This window comes from Filicampus tigris, chromosome 17 (assembly GCF_054856515.1).
Source record: "Filicampus tigris isolate MCC_2025a chromosome 17, RoL_Ftig_1.0, whole genome shotgun sequence".
Lineage (NCBI taxonomy): Eukaryota > Metazoa > Chordata > Actinopteri > Syngnathiformes > Syngnathidae > Filicampus > Filicampus tigris.
The window spans coordinates 10,297,143-10,310,681 of NC_141233.1; the positions used below are offsets into that span (position 1 = coordinate 10,297,143).

At 40.5% G+C, this 13,539-nt stretch overlaps 1 protein-coding gene across 3 annotated transcripts in view; it reads left to right on the plus strand.

Annotated features, from left to right (window-relative positions):
• Positions 1–9,234: 9,234 nt before the first annotated feature.
• Positions 9,235–13,539, plus strand: part of LOC147133325 (glucocorticoid receptor-like) — a 63,028-nt gene continuing 58,723 nt past the window's right edge. For 2 of the 3 annotated variants that reach the window (XM_086057192.1, XM_086057194.1), the window contains exon 1: positions 9,418–10,148. The gene's annotated coding sequence lies outside the window, so the exon portion shown is untranslated. Of the gene's footprint in view, positions 9,396–9,417; positions 10,149–13,539 lie in introns of those variants that run through there. The other variant, XM_086057193.1, reaches the window with a different exon arrangement.

Below are 13,539 nucleotides of genomic sequence, written 5' to 3' on the forward strand. Positions count from 1 at the left end.
CTTCATAGTGACGAATCGCTGTACGAAGGCCGAGCGCTTCGAACACTCATTTCGTTGGGCTTTTATTTTGAAGAGGTGTCCGTTTCTTTGAGCGTTCCGTGTGGATTGGGGTGTGGGCGTGCTTGCGTGTGTGTGTGTGTATGCATTAATACATTTGAAAATGAATATTTCTTTTTATGCTGCTTTTATATTTAACGTCATTATATTGTTTTTGCTTCTCAGGCGGGGATAGCATGAAAAATGTCCAAAACAGGTTTTGTCCAGTCATAACAAATTGAGTTTGACAGACTCATTTGTGGTCATTTAATAGAATCCACAACCTTGCAGGAAAAGAATGTGTTTTGTTGAACTTGTATGAAAACTCTTCAAAAGTCCCATGCGGAGCTTGGTGACAGATCACCATCAACATTCATCCCCAAACTCAGTTTTGCCTTCTGGGTGTGTGCTTTGCTGTCACTCTGCCAGCCTCCCCTCCCTATTCGTGTGAATCGCATACATTCCTTGATGACTTATGAGATACGATGAGACGTGCACGTTTGCAATGCAACACCGGAGCTTGACATCAAATGGAACTGTAATATACGTATGTATGAAACTGTATATTTGATTGGGAACAGACCCTTTCTTCATCAGTCAGGGATCATTCATCAAATATGTTAATTATTGATATTTGAACATTAAATAGGATTAACAGGTGTCGTGTTAGCCACGAAGCCCCTAAAATATATCTCCACAACTCAGTACCACCTAATTCCCAGTCTTTGCAGGTTTTCGACAATTATCCTCAAACATACATACTGTATAATGCATTTAAAAACAAATCCATTATTTCACTTTGCAGGGACTTTAAAATGCATGGAAATGTTATTAAATGGTGAAAAAAAAATCGATAATATGGCTCCTTTAAAACGCCTTTCCAAAGCTGCGTATGAGGAGCTATTGCAAAGAACTCCAATGAAACATGCAAAAAAGAAAACAGTGAGTCCTGCTTTGCCAAACAGGGAAGTGTCCGAGATGAAGGCTGATAAATACTGTGTGAATCACAGTTATGTTGTTGAGAAAAAAGTTTTGAAGAGAAGCGCTCTGCATGCAAAGTCACTCCCACGTAATTGTCCTCAATGGGTTCTCCAGTTGCACTTCATACTCGGTAAAGGCGCCGCTGACGCAGGATGGAGTCATCATTGGAATACAAAAATCCACACAAAAAACAAGAACACAAAATGGAAAACTCAGGACGATACCTCGGGATATTGATAATGGCAGTTTTAATGCAGTGGCAGTTGTACTTAGTATTTGTCATTTAATTATTTCATATTCATGGCATGGAAGTGTTTTTAATTTTACTGTAATTATGACTTGACGCCTGTATTGTATTACGGTAGTTGAAAACTACTGTGATGTACAGTGTAAAAAAAAAAAAAATGGAGTGATATATACTTGAAAAAATCTAGGACATTTTTGTCAGTAATAAGTCAATGTGGATAACTGAAAAACTGTAGTGAATATAATTACGAAATTGAAGTAATATTTAAAGAGCTAAAAAAAATGTTTTATCAGTGTAGAAATGCACTGTGCCGTCTTCTCTGTGACCGTTGACAATTAATTTAAGATCAATTCTATACACAGAATTAACAGCCGACAGTAGGAATTTCTTAATCAGTAGATTTTGATTCCGATGTGTGCAACAGGGTGACAGTATTGCAAAAGTAGCTATTCACACACAATACATTTTAGACATTCATCCAGCCATCTAACAACCTTTCACACTCACATTCACAGCTATGGAAAAATTAGAATATTCATGTAACCGACAATGCATGTTTTTGAGAATGTGCTATCTGCACTACTCCCCTGTGCTGCCAAATTGTAGACGTTTTTTTTGTTGTTTTTTTTTTAATTGGACCGATCAACACAGAATGTCAAAAAGTGTGATTCAATGTGGGCTCGTACTCAGCAAATCGTCCATCAGGTGTTTTCAAATGGTTGAGCAGTTTTACTCTATTTTCGTTTCATTCTTGTTACACTGTGGTTAACTGTTGGTTCCACTTGAGTGACAGTTAATAATTGCCACTTAAAGTTTGGGATTGGAACAATTTATTTTTTTTGTCACAAAGATAATAATCTTTTGGATCAAATAAATCTATGGCCCACCAGCCGTAGGTTCCTCAGCCTCACTTTACCGGAATAATTTACAGCTATCTTGTTCTCGTTTTAGTCGAGTGAATGTTGTCCAAGTGTCACAATTTGAAATTGTAAGCCCTGCTGAAATATGACAAAAGTTGAAGCCTGGTCTCTGTGTGTGGGTGCGTGTGCGTGTGTGACAGAGCAACAAAGCTGTGTCGCCAGCAACCACTTTGCACAAGGCGAGTCGACCCTGAAAGGTCGCACCAACGCAGTGTGTATCCATGGCGACCGCCTCGAGCTGGCACCTCAGCTTCAAGGTAGGTACCATTCATTTCTATAAGCATGTTATAATAAATATACTTAGTTTGTGTGTCATGCTCCATTTTTTTAGAGGGAGTGAACCCAAACATATTTTTTCCCACTAGTTGAAACACGGCGTGCTGATGAATATTGCGTTTGTGGAATATGAGTTAAGCAGCAAATCCACCTGTTTTTAGCCATCTCAGCGGGCGGCCATTTTGTCACTTCTGTCGACTGAAAAGGGCATCACAGAAGCTCAGGGCTCAGATAACGACGACGATTTTCAGTCGATTTTCAGTCGACAGAAGTGACAAACGGGCCGTCCCCTGAGATGGCTAAAAACGGGTGGAATGACTCTCAATAATAATACTGAATAATACCCAATAATCATACAATAAAATGCCAGTAAATCAAGTAATCAATTTGTTGCCTTTCCTCATGCCTTGGATAATTGCAGTAGGATTGTACTTTCATGTGAGTGAGTCACCTTGTTAACTCATTCAGTGCCAGACATTTTCAGACCCTCTTTTACCCTAAAAATATCAAAATAAATTCCTGGAATTGAATGGCTGGAGTGGGAAAAGACAAATAAACATCTGCTTGGCAGTGAATGTGTTAAATAAATATTAGTTGATTAACTCGTTCAATCCCAAAGACATATAAATATGTGCTTGGCATTGAATGAGTTAAATAGAACATCCGCGCAAAAACAACAGCTGGCCTAAACAATGAAAGCCAAGAAGCCTGATGAGCGCTGCATGAGTGGGTCATTTAGGTGAAAAGATTACCTAACTACCTGATGACTAAATGTTTATTTGTATACATGCTAGGACTAGTCCATAGATGCTCATTGCTGCAGCTTTGCTTAGTGGTGTGTTTTTAAGCAGAATAGTGACTCCAGATAGACAATATTTATGCATGTGAGTGTGTGAGTTTGTCCATATGTGCCCTGCGGCTGACTGGCAACCAGTCCGGGGTATATCTCACCTCTTACCATGAGTTAGCTGAAACAGCACAACAACAACAACAACAACAACACACACGCACGCAGAGCCTGCCATTCAAGACGGGACCGCCATAGATCCTGAGATTACAATTTCAGAAACCCTTGGCCATTTTACAAAGAAGGGCACGTATGGCTCCTCTTCTCTCGCTCCCTATGGGGAATCTGACCACAACTAACTTCATACAGTTTGAGACCACCTGTTATTGGAACAGCGAGCATTAGGACTGGGACAGTTTGGCGTAAAAACAAGTTGCCACCAAAATTCCATGAGCAAATATCCTCTTACAATCTCGCCCAAGAAAAGGGATGGGAATATGTGTGCCTACAGAGTGCCATCATTGGCCGGTTGTCTCTCAAATTACAGTTATTTTAGATATTCTAATATAGACAAAAAGTCTCCACTAATCCTTCCATTAGGCATGTTCAAAGGGCGAGTAGTTTTAATGCTAGTTGAGTTTACTTTTATTTTACTGTGTTTATGACAGTGAAGAATGTTGAAATGTTAACATCGCCACTAAAGTTCGTCAATGTTTGATGTTGGCACATTTGCTCACATTCATAACAAACTGAAATGTGTTTAAAACTGTTTTAACAGTTTATTTTACTTCAAGTACTGCAATTACACTTTATTGAATGACAGTTATGTCATTATGTAATACAAATCCCCAAATATAATGGGAATATGCCTTTTGAGCTTCAGTCATCATACGCCATGATTTTGCTTTTGATATTCTGGTAAAACAAGTTAATTGTTTGGATTTGCATTCCGGATGAGCATCTTATTTTCTTTGTGCGCGGTGCGCCATTTTGATGACAATCTTTTCCATGATGACAGTGTTAGCTTTAAATAACTTTTATTGGAGTTTAAAGTTAAACTGACTTTTCTTGTTGTGCCCAGTGGGTCACAGTTGACGTGGAAATTCCCACTGGCTGCCCCAGTCCCACACACACACACACACACACACAAGCACGTACAAACTCACATTCACACGAGTAATTAAAAGTGGTTGTTGACATATCAAACACATCATTAGGCTTTGGACAGTGAGCTGCCAAAATGCCAAAGCACGACAGTTACAGTATTTTCATTTTCATATGCCTTGTTGACTGACCAAACAATTTATAGCGGTCCTTAAAATAGATTTTGCCATGCCAGTTTTGTACGTCTATAACCACTCCCCCCCCATTTCGATGCTGTATATAATTGTACATATTTTTGAATATGCGTAATCTAATGATATCCACTATACTGCCTTTACACCAGTTTTGACCATTACCGGTAAAGTAGCAATGTGTACAGCACTATATTGAGAGCTGTTCGTATATATGTGATATTCTTCATTTTTTTTTGTTTTATTCTTACCCCTGGCATACAGTTTGTGTGCCCACCCTAAGTTTGGGAACCCTGCTCTACATTAATGTACTGTGTAAAAATACATCACAGTTGGGGAAAATTGCCAAAATGGCCAAACATTTTACCCGCTTTTGGAAAATTGGAATTTTTCTTTTAATTCCAGTTTTTGGTGCTGTACTTTTGCAACATTAAATATAATGGCATCCCATGAACAGGCAGATGTTTGAAGTGAGATCAATGACGAAGTGACTTTACCGCAAAATAATTGAGGCAATACCACAACAGGAAAACTGTTTCTTTCTCTGTGACTTTTTTCCACTCATAAAATTTTTTTTCACATAGTAAGCATAGCACACACATCCAATTTTTACAACGACTGAGTGTTATTAATCCTGTAAATGTTTTACATTACATAATATCTGTAGAAATTATGCTGAGTTTTCAAAAGTCAAAATTCGGAATTGACTGTCCTGGAGCACAGGAACAAAAACAGCCTGTTATAATCTTGCGTGCATACAACCTATTGAAAAAAATATGTTTCTTTCTTGTGTGCTTATTAAAAACATAAAGGAATTCCAGACTCCTGTTAGTACTTCAAAATGAATTTTCAAGCTCTGCAATGATTTTGATAAAATACTAACAGTGTAGGAAATAAACCAATCATTAAATGCACATGCGACATGCGGGGCAATATTGGAAATAAATATTTCACATCTGCATATAAAAAGTGCAGATTTTTTTTTTTTTTTTTACACATGCATGGAATTGAAATTTCACTCACAAATGCACTCGACCTCATCAAAACAAGGCATCATAATCATATAGCCGAGTGAGATCGTGTGTGATATATAATCACAAAAATGCAGTGTTTGCAACCAGCATAATGCCAAACTATGAGCAATCCAGCGATGCAGGTGTGACGACTGGTTTTTATTTATGAATGTTTGCGCGGCTAATGTCCTGTAAAACCCTCGTGGCTGCTAATGGATCATATTTCTGTGACAGCCATTGAATTCAAAGGTCAGCGTGGTCGCTTGAATTTTAAAGGTTAGCGACGTGTTTTTGCTCTTTGGGCGACGCAGTAGATAGATCTGGTAGATAGAAAGGACCAAATGCAGACTAGTTCCACTTTAAATTATGAAATTTGGCTTGGTGATAAAAGGTGTAAATTGCACACCAGACGTTTTTTTGTGTGGGGCATTGTGTAACGTGGCATGACATGTCCGTAAAATATATCCGTATTTGTAGATAAAAACCAAGAACACTGCAGAGGACTGGCACATGGGATAGACTAAAACTCAATATAAGTATGAAAAAAACAATGTACGTTGCTTAACATGTTAGAAAATTCCAATCGCTCATCATCTCTACTTATGCCCACATCAACCTAAAAAAATATCACGATGATCACCCCAATATTTGCTCATATTTATTTCCTCATTCAGCGACATAAGCTTCTGTAGTGTGGTCTATGGAGAGGAAAACGCTATAGGCCATAAAATTTGTAATATTGGAGCGATCGTTCTAATATTTTCAGAGGTTGCTGTGCGTATAAGTACAGATGTCAACATTATTTTGGTGACGATTGATCGCAGTTTTTGGACATGAGGCGGTTTTTAGTTTTTGTACATTACGCGTTTAGACTGTCCCCGGCACAATCACTGTAAGTGAGGAGGGATGTTTGAACTTGTTTTATAAAAGAAACCACGGGAGCCACAAACCCTTTGGAAACCTAAAATGAAGAGATTTTTGTTTCCTTTTTTTTCTTTTAATTTATGTTGCAGACACCCGTTGAACCGGGTGGACCATTCGAAGTGATATTTCGGCGCATCCGCCATATTGTATGTGGCCATCGTATTAACAGGTAAACAAGGCATTGATATTTACGACGGTCAGAGATTTATCTGGGGTGGGATAAAGTATGCTTCCATTAATTTCTGCCATGTTATTGGCTGATTGAATATGTGTGCTAATGAGTGTAGCTAATGGCTCTCTTGTGAGCGTGAAAGCAGATAAAACAGTTGAAGATCGTGTGAGGGGAGCATGTGGCGTTACGCAAGCACACTCGACCCTATCCCGAGCTGTACGTGCGTGGCGTCCCGTCTTATTGGTAAATAGGATCGTCAGCCATCGCCCGGAAAGAGGAAAAACTCACCGTGTTCCCAGCGATGTTTTGAGAACAGTGTGGTTTTCTCAGGCCCTGGGGAGCTCCGGCTCATCTCCGGCTACGCTTACCTTTTTAATGAGACATCTGCATGCGCGGCACACACTCCTAATCAAATCACCCGCATGGATTGCCACACCGAACAAGTCAACCCAATCTGCGACCACTCCTATAACCCCCCCGACCCCTCTCAAGCTCGCGCTCCTCTTCTTCTCCTGACTGTCGTCGGTTCTCCTCTTGCAGACGGAAGCATGAGCTGCTCATGCTGGATTCTCCACTTCCGCCCTGTGAATTTAAGTTTCTGCTTCTGCTGTTTTGGGCTCCAGTGCAAATCAGGCAGATCCATTTCCAACTCAGGTTATTTGAGCTGGTGTGTCCTATTGCAGCACAGTTTATTTGTCTTTGAAACTCAGTCCATTGATTCATCCAATTCTTCTTCAAGGTTTTGCACGGTTAGAGACATTTCTAAACTAAAAGAACATTTAAAAGCATGCAGACACCTTATGTCTTTTTCTTATTTGAATAGTTGGCAATTTCAAAACTACTGCCAACCACATTTTCAGTTGAACAGAAACACATTTGTTTGAGTAAAATTGAATTTTTTATCCTCATCATGTTCTCACTTTATCTTCATAAAATATATTTTCCTCATTGTAACAGTTAATATAGTTGGCCAACTGATTTGACACTTTTAAAAATATATCGCACAGTTGAAGCAGCACTTTTTACAACACCGATCAAGGCACGGACATCTCATGTCAAGAGATTTGTACTAATACCTTCCGGACTGAGGTGAACAGCAAAAAATGTATTCCCGTGAAATGGCATTTTTATTCCCGTAAACTTGCATGGTTGTTGTTCGTTAATGACAAACTTGTAATATTTGTAATTGAAGCGGTGGTACGACTAAGATATTCCAAACTGAGAAGAATTCTCAGCACACAAAATGAAGCGAAACACAATTCTTTGTTGTTAGCATTATTAGCATTAGCATTCTGAGTCAGCAGATTGCTGCTTCGTTTTCTTCTTACCGACTCCAGGATATACTGCATGTAAGTGAAACAGCAACGATTCAGTCTCAGTTTCATCTGTATTGAGTGTTCACAGTAAGGATTAGATGGAGGCTTCAGGTCTCCAGAGTCTGACTGCACTTTGACCGCAGGCCACATTACATTTGCGGTGAGATTACCATGTTTCTATACACCTATACAAGTGATTGACGTTCTGTGGGCAGCTTAATTACATCCATCCAAAAGGTTGTGTTTTACCACAAGTGTCAGGTTTTATTTGGGCACTTGTCCTAGAAACACAATATTATGTGGGTATTGATGGAGGTCTGTGTGTCAGTCTGAGGGTGGGTTTATTTCTTTTAAGACGTGAGCCTTGGGGTGACGTGGGACCGAGGGCTTTCAGTTGATCTAGAGTTGGAGCAGGGGCCTTCACCTGAAGGGTAGGACCTAGAGTTGAAGGTGGGACTTTCAACTGACATTGAACTGGTGCTAGAACCTTAATCTCTCGTAGAGTTTGACGTGGTGCCTTCATCTGGTGTGAAGCGGGGGCTTTATCTTGATGTTAGGCTGGAGTTAGGACCCTCAATTGACACGCATGACCTGGGTTTGAAGCGGGCACTTTCATCTGACATGGAATGAAAGCTCAGACATTCATCTAACATAATTGGAGCTGGGGCCTGCATTTAATATGCAGCCAGAGTTGTGGCCTTTATCTTTCACCAGAGTTTAGGCCATCAGCTGATATTGGATCAAATTTGGGGATTTACTGGTTTGAAACTGAATCCGAGTTGGGGCCTTCAACAAACATAGTGATGAAGTTGAGGCTTTCATCTGTGATGTGGAACTGCAGCCACAATTGCAGCCTTCACCTGACTTTGAGCTTTGTCTGTGTAAGTCATCAATGCTTTATAATGGCATGATACTTTTCTATGTCATATTATTATCTTAAGCATGACATAATATGAACTGTTGTTCCATTTGTACAGTGTTTATAACATTACTAACCTGCACAGACCCTTTATCAGTGTACCCTTATTGTGAAGTCTATGGGTGGTCTCTTTTCCCCCCGGTTCTTAACGAACAAAACAAGACACAAGCATTCAAATAAACTATCGCCACTTTGAAGTCATGCGTTTCTGTTTCATATTTGAAGGGACGTGGACATCTGACTTTAATGTCTCTTGTCATGGAGAAAATTGCTCCCGTCACCTTTTTGTGACTAACCACAACTTCCTTTGACCCCCTCCCCGCACAGAAAGTTCCGGCTTAGCGGGCCTTTGACTGCCAAGCTTCGTTGAAGGATTTACGGTAAAGTAATTCCACGTAAGAATTGTCGCGCCGAGCGCGTGTTTCGCTGTGGGCGACTAGGAACAGCGGACACGTTTTGACAGATTCCTCAGCAGCGTTTGCAGCTGCGAGGGAAAGGGGCGTTCACCAGTAAGTGTCAAAGTAGCTGCTCGCGTCAAGCCGCCGTTGCTACATCGAAGCCAAAGGAAACCTCTTAATATAAAATAAAAGCGTTTTTGTTGGCGTTCACATAGATAGACCGAGAATTGGCGTTTGATAAGGCGTGTCGCTTTTGTGTATTTACACAGCTGAAGAGTCGTTTTCTGTGCCGTTTCAAACTCGGTGTTGAGACGTGGGGCGGTGTCGCTTCCGTTTTTTTTTTGTGCATTTACTCTGACAAGGCGCAAGCGGAAGTGCTTCTTCGCGTTGACGGTAATGATGTTTCGACTGTCCGCCCTGCCTACCCGGAGTTAGCGGCAGAATGCGGCCGCTCTCTACGGTCGCTCGCTCTTATATAACTATAACGTGCGTGTCGAGCTCGGCCGCCACTTTACGCTGGCCGCCACTTTTACACTTCTAGAGAATCCGTCGGACTCGCTTGTGGAATTCTTCCTCCCACCTCCTGCTTCTTAGAGAAAAGTGGAGCAAGGTTTTTGGCTGCGGATCGCCTCGACCTTGTTTACTTTAGTTACCAAATAGTTGTGGCCAAGCGGGGAATATTTACTCGAGGTTTGAGGACGAGCGTTTTCTTTTTCATAGTTGTTTTTGCCGTGTCACCTACACGAAATGTCTTTTATTCCACGGCTCCCCCGCACCGACTTTGCGTCACTCCTCGTTGTTTCTCACTGAGTTTTGACAGGACATGACCTAACACGGAGGGCTGCATCCCTTTCCAAACAGCAGGTAAGCACCACTCTCTGGGCTGCAACTCCACATCTCACCGGCTTTAAATGTAAAAAAAATAAATAAGAAGTAAAAAATGGTGTCCCCTTGCAATGTTGACTTTGTTATTTCGAGCCGCAAAATCAATAGCGTGCTTGCAAAAGGGCTCGGAGGCGTGTGATTGGTGCAGTGGAGTCAGGCAGCCAACAGGTTGCACTAATGTTGCGTACCAATGCATTGCAATGTAAGCGTGGAAAACCCAACATTTCCTATTTAAACATTCCAATCTGTGACGTACTTCTGCAAAATGCATTGCAACAGAGACGGTAAAAGTAAAACAGCCATTTACAAGATGAAAACGTATCCAGACTGAAGGGCTGTATGCTCCAAGCAGAGCAGGAGAAGCATATCCATGTTTTTAGCTCCAGTGGACTTGACTACTATAATGGTCTTCTGACTGGATTCCCATAAAAGAGCATCAAACAGTTCCAACTCATTCAGAATGCTGGAGCTCGGTTTCTGACCATAACAAAGAGATCAAAGCATTTTACTTCAATCCGAAAGGCTTTACACTGGCTCCTGGTCATCTTTAGAATCGATTTTAAGATTATGCTACTGGTCTATAAATCACTGAATGGTTTGGGTTCTGAATACATTAACGAAATGCTAATTGAATATACACCCAGTAGGGCTCAGAGATCTTGCGGACCTGGGTCAATTAGTGGAGCCTGGGTATCAAAGCAAACATGGTGAAGTGGCATTTAGCAGTTATGCTCCAGATTAATGGAACCAGCTGCCAACATAAGTGAAGTCAGGTTTACATGCTTTTAAATCCAGGTTACAAAACTGCTTTCTTCCCATACCTTTGACTATTAGGTATTTTAAGCATTTAAACTCAAGTTTACTGTCACTAATTAAGAAAGCTCAAGTTCACTGTCACTAATTAAGAAAGATCCTTTTTTTATTTCTTTACTATAGCACTTGTTGTCATTAAGATCCCAGCTGACTTCCGGCGAAAGGCAGGGCACATGAGACAGAAAAACCCCACTAACACCAATGGGCAATTTAGATAGTCTTTAAATTAACCAAAGGAACATGCTTTCAGAATGTGGGAGGAAGATTCAAACCCTCAATCTCAGATGGTGTGGCAGACGTGCTAACCACTAGACACCAGTCCGCCACCCTAATGTGATCCGTCTATCCATTTTCCATATCACTAGTCCTCATTAGGGTAGGATGAGCTGGAGACTATCCCAAAAGACACCCTGAACTGGTTGGCAGCCAATCGCTGGGCATATACCTCCTAGACAAACCACCATTCACATTCATGGCCAATCAGGCTCTTCGGTGAGCCGAGCATGCACATTTTTGGAAGCGAACCGGTTGACTGTGAGGCTGACATGCTAACCGCTAACAATGCATGGCAAAGCCATAAAACTCTGTACGCTGCACTGGTGATAGCTGCATTGCATTATACTGGAAGGTGTTCCAAATATTTTGGTTGCATTGCTAAGCTACTTGACAGGTTAATCGAAATATTAGAAACACCCAAGCAGTGATGTTAGGCCTCATATCTCAGTGTGAATATTTTTTAGATCATGGAACCTATGGCCCGTGGGCAATGAACATTTAGCCCAAATGCTAATATATAATATCAATCACAAGTTCAGTCACAACAAAAATGAAAGAAATGTTGCACATTTCACAGAGGCTCTTATATAACAATATTCTAGCTAACCTGCTAGATTGCTAATTAGCATGCCTAAAGTTAGTTCGTTTCTGGTATGAAGTTACTTCACAAAATGGAGAACAACTGATAAGTAGCTACTCCTCTAATTGAAATGTAAAAAAACTAAACAAAGTAATAACTAACGCTTTAATGAACGTTTACGACAAGTTACAAGAATTAGCGTGTCTGCTATTAGTGAAATAAGTCCTACAGACAATCCCGATGCTGATAACCTGCTAACTAGCATAGCTAACATCAGTTCGTGGAACAACTGAGAAGTCGCTGGTATTTTCTTAAAAAATAAGTGCTTTTCTGATTTTATTTAGAAAAATTCAATTGTTTAATTACTCGTTCAGTTTACTAAGGAACTCGTTCAATGGACAGAAGTTATTTCGCATAACATTTCACTGTAATGCATTTTAGAGCTATAATTGCAATACCATGATAGCATGAAACCGCAATAGTTTTGCTCAGGGTTATGTTACTGTCAGAATCTGACACTGGCTAATGCCTACTGCCACCTAACTATTCATCCCAGGCGATTGTGTCCTATCAAGTTCATCTTAATGTGCACTTTTCCTGCAAGTGGAAACAACCACTGTGTGTTAAAAGGCCCCAGAGGCCCTCGCGTGTGTGGGTTAACGTGTGTTGAAAGCCGGACACATGGTCGGGGCTGTCAGCGGTACCAAAACATAACTTTATGTATGGGGGGTGCGAGGGAGGGCAGCTCCCTTCAAAGACACAACGTTGGCAGACAAATAACAGTTACCGACTGTATAAAGTCGTCTGTCTGTCATTATTATTATTTTTTTTAATCAGGCCAGATTGGTGGTGTGTGCCATTTGTGAAGCTGCCATGTTGTTCCACCGTGGGCGTAAGGGCAGGAAATGGCTTCTTTGATGCGATTGACATTTCTTCAATATGTCAAGTAGGAGTCCTTGCACACAGTTAGTGCTCATTTTACCAAGTCCTCTATCGACTAAAATGCATTTTAAATTGTATTTTATTGTGTGAATTGTCAGGGCAGCACGGTACCCTAGTGGTGAGCACGTCCGCCTCGCAGTTCTGTGGTTTGGGGTTAGAATCTTGACTCAAGCCTTCCGGTGTGGAGTATGCATCCTCTCTCGAGCTTCCTACCACATACCAAAAACATCCGTGTCTGGTTTATTGAAGGCTCTACATTGTCTGTAGTTATCCTGCTCTTGGCTGGTGACCAGTACAGGTTGTAGAAAATTAGAACTACTGCGATAGACAATGTATGGATGAATGGACATTTGAATTTTAATACAGTATTATTCTGCCAGTACCAGTTTATAATAAAGGTACCCATATGAAGAATTTGTTTTCTTTTTTAGTATATAAATTGGTTCTTAAATAATAATAAATGCAACATACAGTAGATTGCCCAATCAAATCAGATGATTTGAGATTCAAATCGGAGTGGCCCTATGTTAAATTTACCTAATTTTTAATTTCAGCCTTGCTGCTTATTCTTTGTGTTTTGGTAAGCAGTCAGCGACAATCAACATACGCTTAACTTTTTGAATTGAACTGCTGAAATAAATAGTTTTGTAGATATTGTGATGTATTGATATGTACCTGCCTGTGCAATTTTCGCCACCACAAAAATATGTAATATACATATGCGTATATACAGTATACACACGAACTGCTCGTAACATA